The sequence below is a fragment of the Tupaia chinensis genome, unplaced genomic scaffold (genome assembly GCF_000334495.1).
Source record: "Tupaia chinensis unplaced genomic scaffold, TupChi_1.0 Scaffold000548_1, whole genome shotgun sequence".
Taxonomy (NCBI): Eukaryota; Metazoa; Chordata; class Mammalia; order Scandentia; family Tupaiidae; genus Tupaia; species Tupaia belangeri.
The window spans coordinates 994,975-999,758 of NW_006160060.1; the positions used below are offsets into that span (position 1 = coordinate 994,975).

At 47.8% G+C, this 4,784-nt stretch overlaps 1 non-coding gene across 1 annotated transcript; it reads right to left on the reverse strand.

Annotated features, from left to right (window-relative positions):
• Positions 1–965: 965 nt before the first annotated feature.
• On the reverse strand, positions 966–1,069 carry LOC114009520 (U6 spliceosomal RNA). The gene has a single exon (XR_003550924.1). It is a non-coding gene; the product is annotated as a U6 spliceosomal RNA (small nuclear RNA).
• Positions 1,070–4,784: the final 3,715 nt, after the last annotated feature.

A 4,784-nucleotide genomic window follows, 5' to 3' on the forward strand; every position in this document is an offset into this window, starting at 1 on the left:
CTGCACCCCTTCCATCTCTGTCTCCATCATCATGCAGCTGTCCTCCCCGTGTGCGTCTCTGTCCAAATTTCCCTTTTCTTGTAAAAACACTAATCAGGTCATCCTTAACCACATGGTGATTAAGGCCGCTTGATCCCACATGGTTGGCTGCATGGTTCAAGTCCTGGACCTGGCAGCTTGAGAAGCCCCCAGCACATGTGCATGCATACCCCAAATCCTGGAAGGAGGGACGAGTGGAAGAGGAGGCCTGTGACCGTGACATGACCATTCTCCCTTGGGTGCTTCCTACATCCTCGCTCCCTCTCTCCCTCCCTCTCTCCCTTCCTCCCTCTCTTTCTGTCTGTCTCCTATGAGCACACGTGCCCTCTGGTAAATATAAAATAAATAAGTAAATAAATAGCAAGCAGTAGTCATTGGTTTAGGGCTGCTCCACTTAAGTAGATTACACATACAAAGACCCTATTTCCAAATAAGGTCACATTCGCGGGTATTGTGACCTAGGACTGCAGCACATCTTTCTGGTTAGCCATTTTCTCAGCTATTTTTAAAATATAATTATTTATTTTATTTTATTTATTCATTAGTTTATTTTCATTTGACCAGAGAGAGAGAGAGAGAGAGAAAGTGAGAAAGTGAGCCGCCAGGTCCGGGACTTGAACCGCAGTTGACCATGTGGGAGTGTCCTGCTGGTCCCTCTCAGCTAGTTGTTTTCTTATTTCTGTTTATCTTTCTTTAGCTTTCCCGACATAATACTTCCCTCAGTACTTCTTCTTTTTCAAAAATAGTTATTTCATTTAACTTCATTTATTTACTTTAATTTGACCAGAGAGGTTCAGAGCAAGAGAGAGAGAGAAAGTTAGAAAACAAGCCAGCAGGGCCAGGACTCGGAACATGGTCAGCCATGTGGAAGTCCAGCGCCCTTAGCCACCATGCCAACTGCCGGCCTGACTTCCCTCAGCACTTCTTCAAATATGGAGCGCTTCACAAATTTGAGTGTCGTTCTTGCACAGGAGCCATGCTCATCTCCCTATCGTTCCAGTTTTAGGACGTGTGCTGTAAGCATGAGCATAACTTTTGGGAGACACGATTCAGTTGTGACCGAGGAGAAAGACAGCAGAGGAGTCTGAGGACAGGCAAGGAGCCGAGCGTCAGACGCATTAGGCTGGACACTCTGGAGATGTGAGGCGGCGGCAGACCCAGGAGCTGTCAGAGCACCCTTTCAAAAGGCTGAGTGAGAGCTGAGAGAGTAAATCGTCTGAATGAGTGGGTGTGTCAGCCGTTCTTAGATCCTGACTAAGGAAACCAGGTGGTGGGGAGGCTGGCTCAGAAAGCTGGAAGGAGGGGAAAGTTTTTTTTTTCTTTTACTTTTTTTTGGGGGGGGATAGGTTTTTGCTATAGGGTGCGTGCGCTTGTCAGAAAGAGAGAGAGAGACAGAAAGACAGAAAGACAGAAAGTGAGAAATCACCCCCCAGAGGGGATGGCCACGCCACAATCCCTTCTCCTCCATTCTCCTCTTGGGATCTTGGGCACACATGCACACATGCCTGGCGTGAGTTTAAGCCACCGGGTCCGGGACTCGAACCGTGGTCGACTACATGGGAGTTCAGGAACATAGCCATTACACCAACTGCTGGTCCCCCGCCCTCCCATGAGAGACGGGCACGCCGCGATACTTTCTCGTCTTCCTTTTGAGATGTTGGGCATGTACACCACATCCCAGCATGTGGGTTAAGGCACCAGGTTTGGGACCTGAACCACACAGTTCAAGTGGGACGCAGAATGCATGCTGGACAAAAGGAATGCATGTTGGGTAAAGCCTGGAGAGGTTACTTCTGGGGTTGCTCTGTGGGTGAATGCAAGTTTCTCACTGACAGAAGGAGAAAGGACAGAGTGAACTCCAGGTTTGACTGGAAGTGGAGGTGGCAGCACAAAGTCAAGATTATGAACGGATATCAAAAAAGAAGTGGGGGCAGGTGGACGTCCATGCTTACCCACTTCCTGTCTCTGCCGAGTGTAAACGGAACTCCGCTTTACAGTCTTCGGCCACTTGTCTCTTCCACTCCGCACCATGTGCTCAGGACTCAGCCACCATCGGACCAGCAGTTGGTGTAATGGCTATGTCGCTAGACTCCCAAGTAGTCGAACACAGTTCGAGTCCCAGACCCAGTGGCTTAAACTCACGCCGGGCGCATGTGTGTGCGTGCCCAAGATCCTGAGAGGAGAATGGAGGAGAAGGGATTGCGGCATGGCCATCCCCCCTGGGGGGTGATTTCTCACTTTCTGTCTCTGTCTCTCTGGCAAGTGCACGCACCCTGTAGCAAAAACCTCTCCAAAAAAAAAAAAAAGACTCATCCACCTGCCTTCAGCTGGTGCGACTCGCTCCTCTTCATTGCTGTGAGCTTCCCTACTGCATGGGACTCGTGGTATTGATCCGTTTCCTTGTCTGTGGACAATCGAGGGTTTTCCCCAGTATCTTCTTTGCTTTGAGAAACAATGCTGCTTTATGTTATTTTTTTTTTTAGAGATAATTTTTTTGCTATAGGGCATGTGCACTCATGGGGGGTAAGGGGGAGAGAAATTACTCCCCGGGGGGATGGGAATGGTCACACTGCCATTCCTTCTTCTCCTTTCTCCTCTCAGGATTTTGGGCATGTACACACATGTGCCTGGCATGAGTCTTAAACTGCCTGGTTTAGTGGGTATCCAGCAACACAACCATTACGTCATCCTCTGGTCCCATTCTTTTCTTAAGAGAGAGATTTTTGCTATAGGGTGTGTGTGCTCACCATAGAGACAGAGACAAAGTGAGAAACCACCCCTGGGGAGGATGGCCACACTACAATCCCTTGTCCTCCATCCTCCTCTCCGGATTTTGGGCATGCACACCCATGGAGAGACAGAAAGCGAGAAATCACCCCCCAGGGGGGATGGCCACACCACAATCCCTTCTCCTCCATTCTCTCGGGATCTTGGGCACACACGCACATGCGCCCAGCGTGAGTTTAAGCCTCCAGATCCGGGACTTGAACTGCGGTCGACTACATGGGAGTCCAGGGACATAGCCATTACGCTAACTGCTGATCCCTTGACCTGTCTTTTTCCAATGGATCAGAAGGGGTCTTTATGTCTCCTGGGGGCTGGCACTCATTTGCAAGACAGGCATGTTGCAGATATCTCCTGGCTTTTCATCTTTTTTATTCTCTTTTTTTTTGGAGAGGTTTTTGTTATAGGGTGCGTGCGCTTGCCAGACAGACAGACCGACAGACAGAGACAGAGAGATAGAAAGCGAGAAATCACCCCCCAGTGGGGATGGCCACGCCACAATCTCTTCTCCTCCATTCTCTTCTCGGGATCTTGGGCACGCACGCACACGCGCCCGGCGTGAGTTTAAGCCACCAGGTCCGGGATGCGAACCGCGGTCAACTACGTGGGAGTCCAGTGACATAGCCATTACGCTAACTGCTGGTTCCTCATCTTTTATTCTCTCTATGGACTCTTGAGGAACAAAAAAAGTCACATTTTCCATCCTTTTATTTTTAGTCTGTCATTTTTCAAGCATATTTCTTGCAATAGTATTTAACAATATTTACATTCTAATCTGAGAGGCTCTGTCTTTTCATAGATGCATTTAATTCAATCGCATTTCTCAACTACTCAGAAGTGGGCACTCACTCCCACCACCTCGTTTATGGCCCTTACTTATGCTTTTATCTCTGTTTTCTTCTTACTTGTTCTTGGTGCTGCCAAGGTTTTTTCATTTCACTTTTTTCTCTGCTGTTTTGAAAGCTGTAAATCCTATTTTATGTTTCTGATGGAAACTGTGATTTTTAACCGTTTCCTAGCTGAGACTCCTCCAACCAGGCCACAGGAGGCTGTCAGGGCACTCCTTTGATGCCCCCCCCCCCCCCGACTTCTCAGGCCGTCCTCTTTCCCAGTCTGACCAGCTCTCTTTGCTGGCATCTGTTTTACTCTTGGGTTCATTTTTTATTTTGCTAAGGCATATATTTTAGTACTTCTCTAGAAGCAGTGTCTGGTCAGTTTAGATGTTTACAGGTTGTGGGGACGCCTTTTCTGTTGTTTCGCTTGAATGCTAGTTTCATTGCCTATGAGTTCTAGCTTCATTCTCTTAGACTTAACAGTCCGGCCAGCCAGAGGCATGGTGGTTAAGGGGGCTGGACCTCACATGGCTGGCTGTGAGGTTCGAGTTCTGGACCCAGTGGCTTGAAAAAAACAAATCCATGCCTGGTGCATATGCATTCAGCCCAAAATCCCAAAAGGGGGAGCTGGGTGAGGGATTGTGGTCTGACCATCCCCCATGGGGGTGGTTTCTCACTTTCCTGTTGTCTCATGAGTCCACATGCTCTCTAGGAAATACAAAATAATTTTTAAAAAATTATTTTATTTTACTTATTCATTAATTTGTTATTAATATGACCAGAGAGACAGTGAGAGAAGGAAAGTGAGAAAGCAAGCCACCAGGTCCAGGACTTGAACCAGGGCCAGCCATGTGGGAGGGAGTGTCTAGCACTTTAACCACCATGCCATCTCACCCCTTTGCAGGTTCAATCTGATTAAGGCTAAAGGAGATCTTTCTTCTGAGGGTCTTTTAAAAAAATTATTTTATTTATTTTAATTTTACCAGAGTGGAACAGAAAGAGAAAGTGAGAAAGCAAGCTGCCAGGTCAGCCATGTGGAAGGCCAGTGCCCTTAACCTCCACGCCACCTGCTGGCCCCCTCTCCTGAAGGTTTTTTTTTTTTTTTTTTTTTGGGGGTTTTTTTTTTTG